The sequence below is a fragment of the Cyprinodon tularosa genome, unplaced genomic scaffold (assembly GCF_016077235.1).
Source record: "Cyprinodon tularosa strain WSP-4 unplaced genomic scaffold, ASM1607723v1 ctg211, whole genome shotgun sequence".
Taxonomy (NCBI): domain Eukaryota; kingdom Metazoa; phylum Chordata; class Actinopteri; order Cyprinodontiformes; family Cyprinodontidae; genus Cyprinodon; species Cyprinodon tularosa.
Window position 1 is genome coordinate 610,988 of NW_024038781.1, and position 22,307 is coordinate 633,294.

Consider the following 22,307-nt stretch of genomic DNA (forward strand, 5'->3'; position numbering starts at 1 on the left):
TTGTTCTGCAACACTCTCTTAAAAAAAATCCTCAAAGAACAGCTGGAATCTATACCCAGATTAGACTTGGTATTCCCCATGGTGAAGTGGTTAAAGGTATCATCGCCCGGAAATCGGACTGTTTCATGTTAAAATGTGTGCGTTGGGCCTTGGTTCAAACCTGCTGCCCAATCCAAGTGTGAAAGTGACTTTTTTTTAAGTGGGCTCTTGTTAAAACCAGAAAATCCCTCAAGGGTGCACTCTTAAAGAGCACAATTTTGGTCCTCCTCCTTGATTTACGTCATTCGTAGAAGCGTGCTTACATAAACCAGCCTTGCTATCATCACGGCTGAGATTCCAACGATCAGGGACTCGCCTACAGGCAGTTGGTAAGTGTTGCTGCTTGTACAACTTATTATCTGCTGTGTAAGAAACTGGGAAGCAATGGTGGACGAACCATTGAAAGCTGCTGATGTGGCTAACGCTACATCCTTATGAACACCCATACACACAAATTAGTCAAATTTACTTGCATTCTGTAAAGTAAACAAACAGTAAATGGCACTCTTAACTTATTTTCTGATAGCAGTTTGTAGGACTGAATTATAGTTTCGGTCGGATGGGGTATTTATACATATGTTCACCACACTGTCCAGATTTTTATTTGTAAAAATATTTTCCACCCTCTCTTTATCTATCAGTTGGATTCAAAATACAGTGAAGTATGTGGTTTTGACATTAGAAGAGGTAAAAACCTTTACGTTTTCTTGATGAAGGCTCTGCACCTCTACAGAGATACAATGCTAAAAGCTAAAGCATTGTCTCATAGTCACATGTAATCTGTGTGAATCCTCTTAAGGTGAGAATGACTTTCTTCTGGGTTCAAAGCATGGTTTCAGGGCTATATGCAGCAAAAAAACAGGAATGTGTGTGTGTGTTCGAGTGGTTGTGTGCTCTGGTGGTTGCTTTGATGATTAGTCCCAAGAGTTTGGCATTAGTGTATGTTTGAGGTTCAAGGAGAAAGAGGAATAAAGGACAAGGGAGAGAAAAAAGGAGACAGGGAGGGGCAGAGAAGAGGCTGAGGGTCAGCCAAACAAAAGGCTCTTTTTGCTGCAGTCCTCTGGGTCAGGGCTTAGAGGGCAGGAAGTAGTGGAACAATATCCGGCACTTCAGGTTAGGACCTCACACCCCCAACAGTCTTAAGGTTCTCCCCCGTGCACATACACGCTCACAGGCACACAGGTCCCCCAGTGGGTCTTGACAATGTATTTTGATCAAAGGCAGACTCTATTTTGAGGTGGGGGGGAGCAGTGTGGGAGATTAGTCATGGAGGGAGTTATGTGTGTGTTTGTGTGCTGTGGGTCAGCAGGTCTGGAGTCATTTCACCAAAGCCTTCCGTTTATGAATTTCTTAGATCAGCAGTTCACATCATAATTACTATATCCTTTTCTAAAGGTGCAAGTTGTAGATGCAGTTGAAAATTTTTGTTTTATGGCTGGTGATTTATAACCTGGCTCCGCCAGATGGATTTGCTCCGCATATCCATCTGGAAACCTTCCGTAGAAGTAATTTTGGGAAAGGGCGAAAATACTGGTTAGCTGATTGGCCTATATTGGTGATAGACGGGCCAAATAAACCAATCAGATCAACGAAGCATATGACGTAACAGAGCGACGACGAAGAGGAGCCAATTGATAGATCAAACTCTTGCCGAAACCAGTCGGGAGAAGAGCGAAAACATCTTTTCCTCTGAGAAAAGCCTCCAGAGCAGTGTTTTGCTCTTCTTTCAGTGAAGAAATACTCTGTAATTCCGATAAAACTTGCTCGATAGCCATGCTAACGCTAGTTTCATCGGCTGAAGCCGCCATGTTCTTTAGACTGAACTGTCGCGCTTCTCGTTGCGTCACACCTCAACCTGCCTCAAAGCCAACGCTGATTGGACGTTCGTTTGGTGAACGGCTCCAAATTTTCTTCAACGGAGAGTCTCCAGACTGACTAGCGAGTGAAATCTTGAGAGCTCGCGAGATCAGGATGGTCTCACGAGGCTAGGTGATTTACTAACAGTGATGGGACTAACGGCGTTGAAACTAACGCCGTTACTAACGCCGTTACCTTGTTTTAGTAACGAGTAATCTAACTAATTACTTTGACTGTAACTATAACGCAGTTACCATTGCAGACACCCCGTTACTGCGCGTTACTCAGGTCGCACAATGAACCTTTTTTCATGATAGGACTCGTGCGCAGCTGCGTGAAGCTGACACCCCACCCACGTCAAAAAACTCTGCAAATAGACTGAATGGTTAGTGCAACGTTAGTGCAGATTTGTGCAGAAAAAAATATTGTTTGTGCTACTTTTGTTTAAGAGATATTAAAGATTATTTTTTAGGTCATCAAGAGGTGCGCGCCTTGTCATGAGAGAGGGGAGGATGAGATTCCGTCTGTCAGTTGAAAAGGTGGGTGTTTCTGCTGGTGGGTGTTAACGTACAGCACACAAAGAGAGATGGAGAGTGAGGATGACTCCAGCAGCAAAACAGCGTTTTCCACATGGAAATACCGGTGTTACGTAGAGCTGCGTTTCCCCATCACATAACGGTTTCCTCTGCATCTCCACACAGCGCAGGCGGCAAGAGTCACCGCGCAAGCGGCAGGAAACGCGCATGCTCGCTAAAGGCGCGCAACAGTCGCTCTGTGCTCGCGCCACAGGAGAACTATGGAGAGCGTGAACGATCAAATGAACCTGACAACAGCCAGAAATGATAGCCTATATGGAGAAAGGGAGAAATCTGGATGGATGGATGGATGGATGGATGGATGGATGGATGGATGGATGGATGGATGGATGGATGGATGGATGGATGGATACTCTGCCTTCTCAACCTACTGTATTTTTTATTTTAAACATTATTTGATGGCCTTTGTGGCAGGGATGGAGATCCATATTTTATGTCACATGCAGAGTATAGATCTAGATAGATAGATAGATAGATAGATAGATAGATAGATAGATAGATAGATAGATAGATAGATAGATAGATAGGTAGATAGATAGATAGATAGATAGATAGATAGATAGATAGATAGATAGATAGATGGATAGATAGATGTTGCAGTATCTATAACAACCCAAACACACAGGATTTCAGAATTAGACATCCCCAGTTATTAATTTCAAATACTCACCAGATCTGAATGTCCTGTTATAAAACTTCACATCGCGTTCCCCCCTGATGTCATTTACGTTGAGTTGCAATAAATGCTAAACTGTCTGCAGGTTCTTGTCTTTGTCGTCCGCTCTATTCAGCTGGCTTTGGAAACAAACGGCGAGAAGGTGGGGGCCGGGTGGTGAGATTTACGGGGGCGAGAAACGGAAAAGTAACGCAATAGTTACTTTTACTAGTAACTAGTTACTTTTATTGTGGAGTAACTCAGTTAGTAACTCAGTTACTTTTTGGGAGAAGTAACTAGTAACTATAACTAATTACTTTTTCAAAGTAACGTGCCCAACACTGTTTACTAACTGGTAACTTGAGTACAGTTACCAATGTAGGTTGGAACTTCTACTCCAGTTTACCTGACCAGCTTTTTAAGTTTCACAAAACAGAGGTATTTTTAGGGTTATATGAATAGAATAACTTCTCAAAGTGGAAAAACAACAGGTTTCAGAGTATCGTCGTCCCTGAAACTACAGGACATCCAACAGACTAATGTAAATATTACATGGTAAATAATAGCTTATAGCTATGATTTAAATCTGACCTTTTTTTAAACAATACAACTTGTGATACATTTGATGCGTTTTCTTTTTTCTTTTTTTTTAGTTAAAATCGTACTTTGCTTTAAAAGATTGATCATAGAAAACTTCGAAGCACAACATTTATTACAATCTTTACTGTGTCCAACAGTGAAAGCAGAGAGTAATTTCTCATTAAATCCTTTTTATATTTTAAATGTTTATCTGTAAAGATCCAAATCAGATGCTTTCTGTCTTTTAGGTTTCTTTTTTTCTTTTTCTTTTGTGATTTCTATTTATTTTTTGATAATAACAATCAGTATTCCTCAAATATTGTTGGGAGCTGGAGAAATCCCATCTTTCTCCAGCAGAGTCCGCCGTGGATCCTCTGAGGGAGCTCCCTGCACAGCTGCAGCTCGTCAAGATCATCAGAGGATCCACTACTTAAGCTGTCTTCAGACCTTGCCTCAACGCCGCAGTGTTGTTCCAGTTGGTCAGCGCTAAAGCCTAGATCCTCTGAGTATCTCCATGACTTTGAATCCAGTCTGGATTCTAACTATTATCTCTGTCTTCCAGGAAACCTGTGCCTCCTCTGAGAAAGCTCTGGAAGAGCTAACCTGCCGAGCCGAACCTCTGAGCCAAACCCTGAAGATCCCTCTGAGAAACCTCAAGCAGCTCAGGACAGAGCTGGGACTTCCAAGCCAAGGTCTGTTCTAACAAGACGTGAGACGCTGAAGCAGCTAACGGACTCTGCTGATAAACCCTTCTCCAGAACCAACAGTGACTCTCCCAAAGTTAACCTCAAGAACCCTCAAGGTACAATCAGTGAACTTCTGGAAGTAAAACCCTGCCAGCAAACCGCTAACTGTGCTGTCTCTCACGCAGACTCCGGTGAACCAGTATCCAGGCCCCGAACCAGAATCAGTACATTCTGTGTGTTTGTGCTTTAATAAACTGTTGAACTCTTCATCCTTGTGTCCGTCAGTGGTGTTCTGCATAACTGGGTCGCCTTCAGTGAACCCATCATGACAAATATAGGAAAATAAATTGGATAGCAGAGTCATGAGGCTGTTTAGAGAATTTCACACCACATTGTAGCTCTGAGCTACTGTTTCTAGATCCTATTCCTTCCTTTCCTGAAAACAGTCAGGGCTGAGTGAGCAAAGAACTGCTTTTCTAAATCCACACAGCATTTAGCCTTTTGGATGACATTATTGGATGGAAATGTATGTGTATGCCAAATATGGACAGCCTTTAGAAAAAGATCCACAAAAAATGCAAATGACCAAAATGTGGTGAACAGCTATAGCTTTGGACTATAAAACCTGTTAACATATGAAGCTGTGTACACATAAGATGGGGAATAAGGTATTTTTGATCTGTGAAGTGGGCTTTGACTAAAAGGCATGTTTCACAAAGGAATCTGGGAATGGATGCACCAGATAGGAGCACATTAACAATCAGTAGGAAGTAGGGCTGGGCAATTAATCTTATTTGCAATATAATTGCAATTTAGGGAAAATGCTATTTGCAATTCACAGAAGTGCTTAATGTTAGTCACAATAGATTTAACAACAGTAAGACACTAAATTTCTCCTTCCAGCCCTTTAGGTGGCGGTGATATGATTAAAGTGGGTATGCTGTTGCACAGAATGGAATAGAGAGTTGCAGATAGCACCTAAATCTATGCATTATAGTAGAAGTAAGAAAATTGTTCATGCAAATGCACTGGAAAAAAAATAATGCTACAGTGTTTGGCATTTACTTAATCATATTTAGTTACTTTAAGACAATCGTTTAATGTCCTACCCTGCTAACATGAAACAATTGTGTTAAAGTAACTAATGTAGTATGATTAAGTAAATGCCAAAAACGGTTGCATTACTTTTTTCAGGGTATTACTGCAAAGTCCTGCAGCACTGGATTCTGGTCAAGCAGGCCTACAAGGTGATGAAAAAATGAAAGCCTGGAGTAAAACATCGACATGCTTGTGCTTAGTGCAAAGGGAGATCTTAATAAAATCCCCAATCACAATATTGGTTGAAAATATCTGCAATTCTGATTTTTGGCAAAATGATTCAGCCCTACAGGAAGCATCCTGCTTCCCTTTCCTACCTCCCGCCTTACTGTAGAAATAAGGTACTTATCATGGCGACTGTTGAAGCCACTGATCTCTATTTCTTCACTGGTTTGCTGATTGCCAGAAAAAAGTGAAGTCACCGTCCGCCATGCTGGTACTCCCCACTCCCACGGAGTGTAAAAATGCCTACATGTGTAGCATTTGGCTAAAAAAAATAAGTAGTTTGCTGGCCGTTGGAAGATGATTCACAGGTAATTTCACTGTCAGTGTCAGTGTGCGCATACATACTTGTATGTTTAGATTTTTCAAATTATCAGATGCTTGTTGTAAGTACGAGCAAAAAGCAAAATATGAACTTGATGTTGCTTGTTATTTTGCCAATTTATGTGATTTTGCTAGTGTAGAAACTGGAGCTCTTGGAGAAATTCAATTGGTTCATTAATTTAGCTCTATTGTAAATCTGTCAGATTTGTAGACAAATACACAGACATAGTATAAAAGTATATGGCATTTTGCAGGCAAAATAGCAAAAAGAAAAATACTAAAGCATTAACAGAAATCTACTTGTAATTCAGTCTTTATGTAAAATCTTAAAATTATATTTGACATTTAGTTAATATAACAATTTAATAAATACATGTATATTGCAGGTACATCATCAATTTTGCACTTTTGGCACATGTGTATTATTATGCTCCATTAGCACATTCATTTTATTGTGATGGATTTGTATGATATGTTATATTACATGATCTATAGACTTCATTGACTTCATGATGACTATGCAATGTGATGTGTCTATTTTTTTATTATAAGTTAAAGTAATCTACTGATGCTATGAAACTGCAAGTGTGTGTCAAAGTGATGAATTTATCTTTATTTTAAAAGTCTCAAGTCCCCGTGAAAATGAGAACATCATCGTTGTTCAATGCTGCAGCGCACATATTGTTTATATTGCAACCGGTCTAACTACGGAGTACCAATAAGGTGGCTGGTGGCTTCACTTTAACCCCGTATAACCAACGGTTAATCAGCGATCCAGTGAATAAATAGAGATCAGTGGTTGAAGCTGTTCTACTTTGGCTAAAAGTGTTTGCAGATTATCGGTATTCACATGGACCCTCAGTTTTTAAAACAACTTACACTAAACTTACTTTTATATCTTTATTGTGGATCTGACTGATTTTCCAAGCTTTCCAAACTTGCAATTTGACTTTTTATTTTATATTTGCTTGTCTAATTTTTGTGTTTTGTGTTCTTTCCTTCCTTGAAGCACATGTATGTATTTGCAGTGTTTTTACAACTCTCAAGCACAGTAAACAGACTTTATTTACCTTTGCATGCACTGGATTTTATGAGTTTCGTTTTTCTTTCCAAGTATGACCTGCTCGTGTTGGCGTCACATGTAGTCCCAGTAATTCATAATGAAGCTTGGAGTTGTGACATTGACAAAAATGAAAATATTTAATGGGTATGAATACTTTAATTAGGGTTCTGTAGTTAGATTTGTTAGATCTGAAAATCTTTTAAATCTGATAATCTTTATTTTTAAGATAAGATTAACAGATCTTGTTGTAACAGTGTTGTAAACCCCTTTTATTGATCCACTTACACTGTGTTGCAACAGAGAAATACTTTGTTTAGTATTTACAGTCATCATCAGAAAGTGCAGGTGTCTCTAAATCAACTTTACCTGCGGTTTAACTGTTTTTAGAATAATTACAGTGCAGGTGACAGTTGAAACTGAAGGCCTGGCTCTATTTACAGTCTTGGCTGTTTTTGTTGTGGTTGTTGTTGTAGGCAAAACAAACTTAAGAAGGGGTAAGGAGTTAAGTAAGGTTTGACATTTTACCTTGTTTGCCTCCTAATCTGCAAACTGAACAGAAGCTAGATTCGAGAGGACGCTGCCAAGCAAGATCTGGAGGGAAAGAAAGGGCACACTGGGTGGAAAGGAAGGTCAGATGAAGAAAAATTTAAGTTTTGATATTAAAAAGGCAAAAACAAACCATGACTGGATGTGTGCTGTCAAGGATGAATTGCTATGTTCGATGACCTGAAAGCAGAAAACTTCTGTCAAGACTTTGACAGAAATGAGGCAGTCTGAAAGAAATCCACGTAAAGTTATAAAGAAAGTAATAGAGACAGCAGCATGCTCTGCAACAGAGAGATAACAGACATGGAGAGTGAAGGTAGACACAAGGGAGGTGGACATGAGCCAGCATGTTGCTCGGGGATGAAACCAGGGCATTGGAGAGAAGAGGAGGAATTTTAATGACCCAGAAACTAGCTCAGCAGGTACTGAGGGGTGGAATGTCGTAGATACCTCTCTGGTCCACATCCTCCAGTTTTCCAGGCTCACATTGTAGAAACAGACCACCCCCCACTCTCCTTGCACCTCTGAAATCTCTGCTCATCTCTCACATAGTTTACAGTGAACGTAAATCACCTCACACACGTCCCCTTTGCTTCCCAGCAGTATTTAAACTGTTACTTTTTAAAGATTTGCTTCCTTGTATATGACTTTCATGTGGTGTCAGGTTCCCAAAAACCTATTTCCTCTAATCTATAAAAGACAGTTGCTGATTCCTTAAAGTTTTTGTTTCCATGTGTCCATGTGTTTCCCTTTCCCTCTGCATACGGTGCATTGCTCACCGTCACCCCCACCCACCGTGGCGTGACTCTGCTGTTTTCCTTTCCCAGTCGGGCCCTGCATTACGTCTTCCTCATTCTAATCACTAAATGACAGACTGTCCTGCTGTAATTTTCCTGGTAGGGCTGACTGCAGCGCTGTTCTACACGTGTCCGTTGAGTGTGTTTTTTTGTGGGTTGAGGGATGGGATGAGCTGGGAGACGTGCTGTTTTGGTTTCATTCTTTGACACTGCTTTGGCATTAGATAAGCCACAGGAGGCTATACAAGCTTACTGAATACTGAGGATTAGGTAATTTAATTAACCTTTTCACCTTCCTGTAAATTATACCTCAACCATAATGGATACTGTTCGTCTTCTAAGATTCATGTTTTTTATTTCAGCTCTTTAATACATTTTATTTATGCCGAATTTATAGAATCTCTTTGAATCAGTTAAATATTTTCAGAGACAAATCTCTAAAATCTCTTTTTTTTCTAGGAGAAGTGCTCCTGCTACACATTTTGGTATGGTATTATTGTACTCTGTTTGAAAGCATGTTACCACATCAACCATCAGGTTCAAATGTGGTGGTTCGTAGAAATCCTCAATAGGGGGTTTTCATGTGACGTCGCGCTCACGTGACTACTCAGCGCGTCCGCCATATTGGGTGGCAGCCTTAGGCAGTATTGACAGTGAAAAATTGTGAAATCGTGTGTAATTGTTGGTTGCACGGCCCGTGGAGGTGGAGATCAACGCTCTTTCTATCGCATACCAGCCGTAATCGTGAATCAATGTGAAAAAACAAAACAGCTATCTGAACAACGCCGTCACCTATGGCTGACACGGATATCCAGGTCCGATTTGGACGGTGTTAAGCTGGAACACGCCAGAGTCTGCAGTGCTCACTTTGTCACAGGTAATTAACTGTCAAGCATTTAAAACATGTAAGAATATATTAATAATAGGGCTTGGGCGTCATGACGTATTACTTTCCGGGGCCGCAATGTTGACCGTCTCCGCCGCCGCTACTCAGACTACTGCCTATGACCACCGCGTACTGGACTCCCTCTCTCTGCCGTGTTTTAATTTGATTAATTTCACCTTAACTTGATTTCAACCAGCGGGAAAAGGCTCAAATATGTGAGAAACCTGGAGGGTTTAGGGAGGTTTGGCAGTTAACGTTACTAACCAAACCTTTGAAACATTTATGAGCTGCAGCTCCTGAACCCATCCATTCGTAAACTGCACATGAGTATCCAAGGACTTGTAGCTTTGGAACTGTTCGCGCACCGCCGGCCGTTAGCCACCTAGCATAGCGAGCCCTGCGTCGGATTGTTTACATTTTTACCATCTTATTAAAACTCACCCATCCACGTATGATGGCGATTTCCTTCATGTACATCACTTCGACATCTCGTACCCAGCCAGATGTGAACTGGTTGTGAGCCTCTAGACCCTTGTACGCTCTCATTTCCTCCAGAGTGTGCAGAGGGTTTTCACTGAACACCGGGTAATGAACTATGTTACCGTGCTCTACATTTGGCCAATCATCTGGATTAGTGCTAAACAAGGCACCGTGGAGGGCATAGGGGTCCATATGGTCGATCATGGAACATTTCCTCAGATATGTTCCATGATCTGGTGGCTCTAGCGTGCTGGCGTACTTATCTATTCGCGACATGATATATTTAATATACGATAATATGCCACCCAAGATGGCGGACCGGGAGCTGGCCAGTGACGTCACTGAAAACCCCCTATTAACAACTTAAACGGTCTATATTTTCTGCATGTAATCATCTAAATGCGATGCACAAAGACGACTTGCTGAATTTCAAGTAAAAGGGTATGAAAGATGGGAACCCATGTCTGGTTAGATTAATTTCAGAATGGAAGAGTTAAGGGACTCTTGTCAAATTAATTCAACAAATTATCAAGGTAGTTTTAAAATGATGTGTCTCCAGGTTTATTTGAACAAAGTACGCCTAATAAAATGTATACTCGAAATCATTATGTAAGTTTGAATATCTAAAAATGTGTTTATGTGAGTCTAAGTGTAAAGAACTGATGCAGGTTTTTGGGACATCACAAAGTCAAATAATTAATAACAAGAGAGATCAGAGATTGTGGAGCTTAGCAACTGCAGGGCTTCCTTGCTGTGTTTGAACCTTCATCAGTGCTGACAGAAAGACTGCATAGCATAGTATGAGATTAAGTTATGTTGTTATTGGATCATTGCTGTAACATTCGAATCACACTTTTTTTGGTAAGGTGGTACATATGCGCTATAAATATTATCCCTAATTAGAACTGTATTGCTCATGTTGCAAATTTTCCAACGTATTCAGCAGCCTGTTTTTCTTTTATTTCCAGTATTAAAGAACCAGAAGGAGATGTGAAAAGGCTTCACATAGGTTGACACTTATACTGCCTTTATCAAAACTGAGTCATAGTCTGCAGATTCACTTCCATTTTATGTTTCTCTGCTACATCGTAAATAATGACGCAGAGAAACAGGACATACATTGCAGAAATTTGTTTCCTGTTCATCATGCTTGTCCAATTTTTCATAATTTCTCTCTCTGTAGTTTTTTCATCCCTCGATTTTTCTGTTTCAGTGATTTTTGTTGACCATGCTTCTGCAGAGTACTTCCCTAAGTCTTTATCAATGGTCTTTTGTTTGAGAATGGTGAAAATGGTCTGGAAATATGAATGTTTTCTGAATGGCATTTTAAGATTAAGAGCAGCTATTTTACCTATATTACAGCACAAACCAAATCCATAGGATTATCCACCCTATTCATATTTCTACTAAGCAGTCTGCAGGATATGACCCTTATTTTATAAGGTCAAGATCTTATGTTTTACATTAAACTTTGCAAGGGGGTTATTGCCTGTATAAATTCTTGGTCATCTGGGTCCTCGCAACCACAAAACAGTCTAAAGGGGGCATTATTTTATTGCACATAATAAATTTGATCTTCTTATCGCCTTCAATTAAATATTTATAAAAATAATTAAAGAGAAATACAAGAGTTTGGCCTTTAACCGATTAGACAGAAAAAAAGCTTATGGGTACATAAGAGTCAAATACATAAGAAAAGACAAAATGTTAAAGACTACTGTAGATATAAGCATACATCTCAGAGAGGAAAAACACTATACAGATAAAAATAAAATACATACTCAAGGTATCTTTTTGGTATTTGAATGTTTAAAACTGCTACTACAGATATTAATGCTTCTCATTCATGCAAGTTTAGGTCTGGAAAGGCTTAAAGTCTTAATCCCATAGATTACCCTGACCACAGGAGTAGCTTTCTGAAGGACTGGTGGGGACATGTCCCCACCAACTTTAGCCATGTGGGGACAATCCCAAACCAATAATGTCCGCCTTTTTTCCCCTTTCTACTCATTTACTTTAGCCAAAGCTAACAGATTTTGGGTGCAGCTATCTGGATTCAGAGCATTTTAAGTCCGTGTTTTTTTTTCCCCTGTCGCTCTGCTCCCATGTCCCGCCTCTCGGTGTTACATCATCAGTTTTTTCGCTTTGAGACATCTGATTTGCAGTTGCATTTCACTGACGTACAAAGTAGCTACTGTACATGGTTGGAGGAGAGACACACAGCAGCATTAAACGGGAGCTAGATGTTTACATAAAAGTTAGGAGACGAGTTAGTTAAAAAAATTAGAGATGCCACCGAAAAATTTGTTCATTAGAAATCCGGAGCTTTTTCAGTTAAAAATTGCAACAGATTGTAAGTTTATACAAGTTAGTATTATAATGCATGAACCTTGAGAAAACATAGTTTGAATGTTCTTCTTTACTTGTTAAAAAAAGCTTGGCTTCTCAGAGGACCATGACTCTCAGCTACAGCTTAAAATGAACACGTTTTCTTATTGTACAGATAGAATCAGACTGCAGAGCTTCTACATACATTATATATCGTTATATCAGTGAAAGGTTCATAAATCTTTTTAACAGAGCACAGAGAGAAACAGGGAGAGCTGCAGATTTAAAGGTGAAACAGATTTACTGGGATATGCAACATGCAATAAAATATATCGGCAAGTTTACCAGAAAGTTTACAAGGAAAAGAATATACTATGCTATATTTAAAATGCAGCATATGCATATTTTTCTGGATGGATGGAATTGAAATTGTCCTTCTAGGGATGCATGATATATCGATTTTTGATATTGGAATCAGCTGTTATTCGTTATTTTTTAATACCTTAATGTTTTTGGGCCCTATATATATGTATATCTTGCACTAAAATGCATCTGTCTAACTATGTATATAAATATCAGTGTATTGTGGTACTCATGTGTTGTCAACAATAGGAAAGCATTCAATAGATATATGTTTGAGCTAATTTTTGGAAAATACAAAAATCTAATGAAAGCGTTTGGGTCGATTAACTGTAGGTCTATCAGCCCCACTCTTAAAGTGTCCCCACCAATGTTCATTTCAAAGTTACACCCTTGAACCTGGCTATAAGATAGCATCATGTCTCCATATGACACAGGCCCTAGTGTGAGTTATGTACAATGCCAGAACATCTTCTTCTATCTTCCCTAGAATGCAAAACATTTTTTAGAGATATTTTTTTCTTTTTATATGAAACCCAAATGCCAGTGACTTTCTCCTTGCTGAACCAACAGCTTTTCTTAATTTGAATTCTGTGGTTGGAGGAAAACTATTTCCATTCCTCAAAAAACTTTCAGCTAGTGGCTTCACCGCCCATATTTAGCGAGAACACATGCATACACATCTAAAAAGATGTACCATACCCATGTGCACAGCTGTGTTACACATGGGCAACAGCTTTCTCATGAATTCAACAAATACATTTGAAAGTTGCACAAAGACAGGAGCTGCTCCAACACATGGCTTTATTGGGTGAGTATTCATGCAGTAGATAAAAGTTACTTTTAATAACTTTAATCTCCATAATTTAACCATTCTCACTGATTATCAAATTTACTTCAGTTTTAAAGATTATTCAGTAAATAAAGCCTTTCAAATAATAAAGCTTTTCCAATGAGTCTCAAACTCCACTTAAAATGAATAAGATTCTAATGTTAATATTTATTCAAAGTACAAAATGTAAAATCTAATCTAATCTATATATCTATAAGGAGGTATTATGTAATAATATGTTATTCACCATTTCATTTATAAATACCATTCTTAATTTGGCCATATGTAATTAATTCATTAGTACATTTGGTTGATCAAAGTCTTTTTTCTTAATAGGAAAAAGCAACAAAGCAAACACTGGATGTTTCTCCACCTCGCTAAGAGTGGAAGACCCCGAAGATGTATTACTTTAGTCTATTAGAGTCAAAAGCAGCAATATTGATTATGATGTATTTTAATTATTTCTGAAAAGCTGTTCAGAAGTCACACAAATATTTGTATTCCATCCCATTTGTTAAAACCTGGTAGATGTACAGCTATACATATTTATTCAGGACTACAATTAAGTATTTCAATCACATTTTCATTACCTAGGGGGAAAAAGGGGAAAATTTCAACACAAAAAAATAACAAAAAAAAGGAACTGTAATATATGAACCAAATCTTAATTGTACCAAATTCCTAAAAATGCATTTTGTTCCAATTTGTACTAAAAATGCAGATGGGACATTGACTTTCCTATTTACGGTAGTTTAAAAAGCCTTCCAACACTTAAAAAAATAAAATAAAATCCAAATGTCATAAAAAAACAGAAAACCCAAAGCATGTTTTAAAACTGCTCACTATATTTGCTCTAGTTTTGCACAAACCAAATGTATTGTTTCCAGAGTAAACTTCATTGTCAATTATAGGTAGCTTGCGTTTCCTGTCAGAAGAATCAGTCAAGGATTTTGACTTACATGCCAAAAGAGGTTGTTTTTGCAGCAAGATGTAACCTAGCTTATCGCTGCTGTTAGAGATGAGCCACTCCATTAGTTGCATTGTAAATTCTTCCCGTGGTTGATTGACGATTGGTACCGTTGCCTAGCAACCAACATTCTACCTAGAACTTTTTGGCTAATATGGAAAAAGTGGCGTTCAGAAGAAACCTAACAGTGAAACAGGTTTTAGAAATGCTTCAAAATATCGATGATAGTGATTCGGGCGGAGGGGGAGAGACCGATGAGGAGGACTAGGTAGGAAGCGGCTGTGTGACTCGTGTGTGTTAGAGTAACAAGCAAGCATATGTTTTCTATGCAACTGTAATTGTCACTTGAATAAGTTATAATAAATAATGAATTATTTAACATAAAGGAGTCGTTACATTTATTTTACATTACATTCAATTACATTTAGTTACATTTATAAGTTACATCTGGCCCTTTAAGGACAGCAATTACGCTGATGTGGCCCTCAGTGAAAATGAGTTTGACACCCCTGTCATAGGGGAAGAGGAAGAAGAGGTGTGGGCTACGGTGTCAGCCTATTAGATCTCAGGATCTGTTTAGCTATGTTGCCTGTCTGTTGTTGCCGTAGCACTGGTGTGTATAGAGCGGGGGACAATGGAAAGAGGTCAAATTGCTCCAAGTGGGGGAGGGTAACTCTCCTGTGAAACCTATCACTTTTTTAAGGTGGTCCCTTGTTCTGTCTCCTCTGATTTGACACGACATGTCCCGAGGTGCAGAGAAAAGTCCCTAGAAGCTGATATTATTATTCTCTTAAAGGAAAAGCTGCTGTGTGAGCCTCTATGGAGCTTTGACTTACATTCAGCTTCCTAAACGTTATTAAGCAGTTGAACAGCATGCTCACCAAAAGATAGAACTGACAAGATATAAAGATAATGACATAAAACTTCCAACAATTAAATTTCTTTTCTGTTAATTCTGTTGACAGAAAATGAGTGAAAAACATTTACTGAGGAGTTCCTTCTGCATGGGTTTGCTGTTAGGATGCTCAGGGGGATTAAGAGCAGTTGACTGGTTTGTTGATATTTAAGTTTAGTTGGCATCCTAAACCAAAAGATATGTAAATAGTTTAGAATAAAAGAAACTAAAAAAATTAAGCACAGTTCTTCAGAACTTTAACTTACCCATACAAACAAGTTTTCTAAAAACACGTTTTAACAAAAAGCCACATAGCCTGTAGCTGTTAAATTGGCTCTCTCCAAAAAGCATCACATGAAAAGATCACATCATCCTTACAACTACAGATATATTAACATGCTTCTGTTTTTGCTAAAGCATTTTGAGATGTGAAATATTAAGCCAGTTTAACTCAATGATCTGTGATAGACCACCTGACCTAAATAGGCCCTACTTACTCAACCATTACTGCAGATAGGCACCAGATACATGCTTAGAAACATCGTTGACAGCTACACAAAAACATTAGTGTTTGTTCATATGTTCACTAAATGTTCAAAATGAACATGAACAAGAGCTTTTACCCCATTTGAGACATTTGGTATTATTCAAACAGTATCTGTTCAAAAGTCTCAAGTTTAGTTTTGGACAAATCAGTTTCTGATAAGATATTTCAGCTCTGACTTGGTCACAGTGTTGGAGTCAAACACATGGAGGGTTTGTGTGAATTGATTCTTGTTAAAACGGTAACTTAAAGACAAGATTTTGGCCCCAGACAAATATCCAGTGGATGTACTAGAACAATAGAGCATGACAAAATGCTAAAATCGTTAAGTATGGCTGGTACTAACATAAATAAGATAAATGAATGAGACTGGCTCCCTGTGGAGAAAAAACTCACTGATTTTCCTTCCTGTAAAGGCACAGCTTGAGTTCTGATTTAAAACCCATAACAACACTTCCAGAGAGCAGGTGGGAATTACTGCTTTACCCAAGGACATTTCATGGGGAGTGTGTTTATCCTCAGAAGGTCATGAACTTCCCAACTGAGGACTGTGTTTTCATTCATTAGCCCATGCTGCCACCCACACTCACCTCACTCTGTCGTGAAGAAGTTACCAAAGCTTTTTGTCCCCCTTCTGTTGGTGGTCCTGCTGCCCCCTCTGCTCCTCTTCCCGACTGTCCTCTTACGAGGAAATGAGGAGACTGATTTGATTTTAAACCCTGCTTCAAAACAAAGGCAACTGCTGTGCACATGCTTCCTGTGCAGAATCAACAGGGGGATAAAGTTCAGACACCCCGTGAGTCAGCTTTCCAACAAACACAAATAAACTGTGGGCGAAACATGTTCCGCATGCTGCCTTAAAAACATGTGCACACACACATAAACACAAGCTCTCACCTTTAGCTCCATCTCCTTTGGTTTTATATATAACATATTGCTGCTTTACTGAATGCCTGCTGAGGTTGCCATGCAAACAAACACACATCAGAACAATGCAGAGAAGAAAGCATGTGGGGATGGTTTTACACCCTGCATTACAGGGACAGAGGGGAAGCCATAAATGAATAATCCATCCTGGCAACAAGCTGTTTTTCTGTCAACATTGTTATATATATATTTGTCCGACCGACTGTTCTGCCAAACTGTCCTTTCAGGCAGGAAAGCGTCATCCTGTCACCCTTCACCGCTCCTCCAGGCTCTTCCGTCAGTACAGGTGAAATGTCATCACAAACCAACCACTCTCCTTCTCTCAATCATTTTCTCTTCTTCTCCCTCCATCTCTGTGATGTCTTTGTGTTCTTGTCACCATTACTGATGGATATTTGGTGACACAGGAGGACAAGCAAGGTGGACCTGACATGGTTGGAAGAAGAAAGGGGAAACATAAGATGCTATGACAGAGGGAAAACATGGGTGTGGAGAAGATGGGATGGCAGACAGATGAGAGGCTGAAAGGTAGATGTGATCAAGTTTCAACTTATAGTCATGTCAAAAAGTAGGAGTCAAAAAAAAAAATAAAAAAAAAAACACCTTGCAGAAATGCTTGTGCTTAGTCAACCATTTTAACTTTTTTCTCTGTAATAATCTTACAATTTGATGTCTTTTATTATGAGGTTTTTGTAACAGAACAAATAGTAGGAAAAATTGTGAAAACATTTTATTTTCAAGCCGTTTGAAAAATGTATCTAAAAACCAAGGCCTCCGGCTGATTGTTAGTCTGATAGTTAATTTCATTGATGTAGTCCATGTAAATTTCATTTAATCTCAGCATGAAAAAAGTTTACAACATAAGACAAAGATATTAATTAGAATCAGCCCATCTTTTCCCTTTTATTCACATCCTTAAAAGCCCACACCTCTCCTCCTTATCTAGTAAACAAATATAAATGAAATAAATGAAAAGTTTATCCAACAAGGAAAATACACCATTGGCAAGTAGAGTATGGATGCAGACAACTTGAAAAACTATGTCTTTGTAATAAAGCTCAGAAAGCAGGACCCAGAATTCAGGCGAGACAGACAGTGATTACTTAAAAGGCGTTTATTGAAAATCTGAAGCTGAGCGGCGGATCTGCAGTGGCTGCGACTAGGGCGGGGCACCGCCCATCACTGGAAACTCTGGTGGAGAAAAACACAGGTAAGTGACCATGATAATCTGACGGAAGATGATTATCCATGTAAGCCACTTACCTGGTTTGTCAGTTCTGTCCACCTCCAGCCGGAGGGCTCCCAACTAGATGCAGCAGGTGCTGCCCAGAGTGTCCCCCGATGCTGCAGTGAGAGAGGGCAAGCATGACTCCAAGCCAGGTCAGGGAAACCAATCAGAACAGGAAGGGTCTGAGGTCCAGGAATCCAAAGCCTAGTCAGTGATACCAATCAGAACAGGTTCCAGGAGTCCACAGAGAGCTCAGGCAGAATGTTCAGATGGGAATAGGCAAGCTCAGTGGTTGACAGTCAGAACAAGGCAGGATATCAGGAACTATGATACACTATAAACTCGCTCTCTCCACTGAGCCAAGACATGAACTGGCACGCTCAGTGGATAAGAGGCAGAACATGATCAGGAAATCAGGAACGCTACAAAACACCAAAACTCTCTCTCACCACTGGCCCCCAAGAATGAGAACATTAACTATAGCATCAGCAATGGTCTAAACCTAAATGATCTGGCCCTATATGGCTGAGACTGAGTCCTATATATATAAGCAAAAGCAGGTGGATTAGATGGGTAGTAATTAGATACTGAGCAGAGTAGGCAGGAGAAATAAAGAGCAAATAGACCAGAGCCATGAGGCACATATAAATGCTACAACAACTCAAATTCAATATTTAAATGTGCAACCCCAGTATAAATGCAGCCCTTCTTTCAGGACTTCATAGGTGATTTAGGGAACATTAATTCCGTTTAATATGACCATTGTTCGACAAAAAATGTCATCTTAAGGTTCTATTCAAAACTGAAAAAGTAATGGAGGAAATTGTGAGGGAGCTACATAGCACCACAAATCAAATAGGAAGATTTGAGTTTTATTTATCCTTCTGGAAGAGTGGGGGGGGGGGGGGGGGGGGGGGGGGGGGGGGATCAAGATTGTTGATAGAAAGAGGGGAATAATAGTCACAGTTTGCAAAAGGCAAAGAATTTCTTTCATTGACTTCAGCAGGAACAATGTTTTGAGATTTTGACAGGAAGGTAGGTGGAGCTAAATACAGCAGGAGTTGTTTACAGCAAGAAAAACAACTATTAGAGGTTACAAAACACTTGAGACTGTGGCAGCAGAACCAAAGTAGTTAGATCAAAGCATTTTCATGTCTTAGAAAGGTTGAGTCAAAGTTTAGACCTTAATGTTATGGAAAAAAAATTAAAAACACTTTACAGGAGAATACTCGGTTGACTTGACTTGACTTTTTATTTTGAAAAAACCCCCCACCAAAGTCAGACAAGGAGTACGTAACAACTGATGTAGCCTTAAATACAGAACTCCATTGTGACTGTCTCTCTGTTTTTTTATGGTGGATTATCTTTATTCAAGGAAAACAATTTTGAAATGAGTTTTGAAAATGTTATTACACAGGTCACTGTGTTAGCCTTCTTAAAAAATAAACCATTTCAGCTTTTGTCTTGAAAAACTGTCAATTTATGTAAAAGAAGGCTTCTCTAATAAAAGCCAGCTGTTAAATGCACATTACCAGCTAACATGGACATCAAGGTCAATGTTCATGTTACATTAATCACTGCTGATGATGTCTGGGTTTTCTTCTTAAGAAGGGTCAGGAGATAAGGTTAATCAGAATCAGGTCACGAAGAGCGGGATCAAATCCAAAAGTACAGATGTTTGTGTGTTCTCTGAAAAATGTTTTTATAAAACTATTTTTTGGTGACTCATTGGATCTGATGCATGATGAATGATTTCAAAAGAACTTATTTATTAAAGGAAAAACTAACCGCCTGGATGTAAATTCCATTTGATTCAGTTTATTTATATAGCGCTAATCCCAAACATGTCTCCTCTGTTGTGACGACTTGTGAATAATATTTTCAGTCTTTATCAAAAAGTTCCACGTTGTCAGATTGTGAAACAAGCTTATGTACAATCATTTTCTAGATATATCTGCACGCACACTAGCACTGTAACACACCATTGTTTTCTCTGATACTGTGTTTCTTATTGGTGCATGTTAGGGAAGCTGTTTTGTTCTGCTGTGAGACCCTGGTGTCTCCCTTTCATGCCAGCAGCTTCATGACCACATGCCTAGAGTGCCTTTGTCTGCATGCATGCGTGTGTGAGTGTCTGGAATCTATGGCATTACCAGTTGAATTATCAACATACCAAAGGAAAGCCTGGCTCACAGAACCAAGGCGACAAAGGAGCGCTCTGAACTGCTTCTTTTACACGCTAACACAACATGCATGCGTTTAAATGTAACAGGGAAAGCGTGTGTAAAACTAAAGGAGAGGGGACAAAAAATGGAATGGTTGATATGAGTTGGCAGAGGTGACTTGAAGGGCTTTCACATTTTATTAGGGCGGCTGCTGAAAGCACACATGCACCTAACACACTTGCCTGGCTCTTCACTTAGCTTCTCATTCAGTAACACGTTTGTTCCTGCATGCTCACATTCAGGCACGCACAGCTTCTCTTGATGAGACCTTTGGCTCCTGTCTCAGCAAGAAGCTGACAAAGACATATCACACAAAAAAGGACAATTAACATTGATTCATCCACGCACTGTGAAATCAAAGCAAAACATCAACAACAAGATGTATTTCTTTACTGATAGGACATGTATTCAAAAAAAATTGTGTGATGTAATAGGTATGAACTTGCTATTTAATTAGTAGTAATTAAAACTAACCATAGACTTCATTTTATCTAAACATCCAGTTCAAAAAACAAAACAAAGAACTGCAGATCAGGGGTTTGTTACAGCAGCATATGATGTAATTGAACTTCCTGGTTACCTTAAAGGGACCTAGTTTCTTAAAATTCCTCCTAATAATGTTTACTTAGTCCTTTTTGAACCTTAGAGAGGATTTTCCTCGGCAAACATAAACATAGTTGTTCACCATCGGCATCTGCAGATAGTACTTAGTCACGCATCAATTACCTCCTGCTTCAATGAACATTTCCGGAATTCAGTATTTTTTGCTCTATTTGTCAAACTTGGTCTTGGACTTTTTTTTTTCTTTTTATTCATCAACTGAGGAATTGCTGACTTGCTTGACTCGATTACTTCCTCTTTTACACATTGCCTGCTTGCCAATATCTGGTCACGTTGTCTTGTTATTGTAAATATCACAAACACTTATGTTTGTTAAGAAACTGAACCTAAACAGTGTAAAATATCTCTATAGAATATAATAAGCTAACTGGAATGCCTTTCACAAAAAGAAGGACAATTTACATGGAGTCAACCAGAGCTGTACTAATGGTGAAGAAACATGGAAAATCATAAAACTAGGGAATTAGAGCAGTAACTATACCGACATTGTAAAAAAATATGTAAAAGTTTTGCATCTAAGATTAAAGAAACTTTTTCGCCTTTCAATATGCTTTATCCAGAACTCCCCAGATGGAAGAGTTTTAATTTTACCTGGGGTTGCTCAGTGGCACAGTGGGTAGCACTGCTGGCTTGCAGCAGGAAGTTTCTGGGTTTGATTCCCGGCCCAAGGTCTTTCTGCATGGAGCTTGCATGTTCTCCCTGAGCTTGCGCGGGTTCTCTCCGGGTACTCCGGCTTCCTCCCACAGTCCAAAAGCATGACTGTTAGGTTAATTGGCTTCTCTAAAATTGTCCTTAGGTGTGAGTGTGAATGGTTGTTTGTCTGTGTTGCTCTGCGATGGACTGGTGACCTGTCCAGGGTGTACCCCGCCTCTCGCCCATTGACTGCTGAAGATAGGCACCAGCACCACTCGAGACAAGCTTGTCAGATAATAGTTTTACCTGGCTAGATTTCGTAAAGAGTCTTTCTTAAGGAGGCTTTGGCTGTCCCATTATTAATCTGCCATTAATCTATAGATTAAATGATTAGTTTCAGCCCTATAGTAAATACTTCTACCAGTAAACAGGCTTGACTGTCAGGGTTGGTTGTGGTTTGGAGGACCCAAATGCAGAGGCAGAGGTGAATACTTGTAGTTTTAATGAAAATGGTTAACAAAGGCAGTCCAAAAATCCAACTAAAAATGTAACAGACCAGAACCATGGAGACATCAAGGGAAAACTCTAGTGATGTTATGAGATGAGCCGAGGCTTCGAGGCGTGTGTCGAGTAATGGAGGGGGCGTTTCCCCGAAGCGCGTGTCGAGGCGCGATTCATTTAGAGGAGGGTCCAAAATTGATGACGTCCGAGGCCTCGCTACCGTGAAACCACGTGACCGCTTCGGTATGTGGTTCGGGAAGCGCAAGAATTTTGACAGGCATCTAAACAGCCTCAGTGTTCAGTCAAGATGTGGGAGTTTGGAGGAGAGCTGCTGTCAGCTGGATAAAGTTTGGATAGATTCTAAGAATAAATTGCTTGTTTTTCCAACCAATCTAGTTGCTTAAAGCTAATTTGGTTG

General features: G+C 39.4%; 1 long non-coding RNA gene across 1 annotated transcript; it reads left to right on the forward strand.

Annotated features, from left to right (window-relative positions):
- The first annotated feature begins 340 nt into the window (after window positions 1-340).
- On the forward strand, window positions 341-17,210 carry LOC119783832. Its single transcript, XR_005280865.1, has 3 exons — window positions 341-368; window positions 16,909-16,967; window positions 17,089-17,210. It is a non-coding gene; the product is annotated as an uncharacterized LOC119783832 (long non-coding RNA).
- Window positions 17,211-22,307: the final 5,097 nt, after the last annotated feature.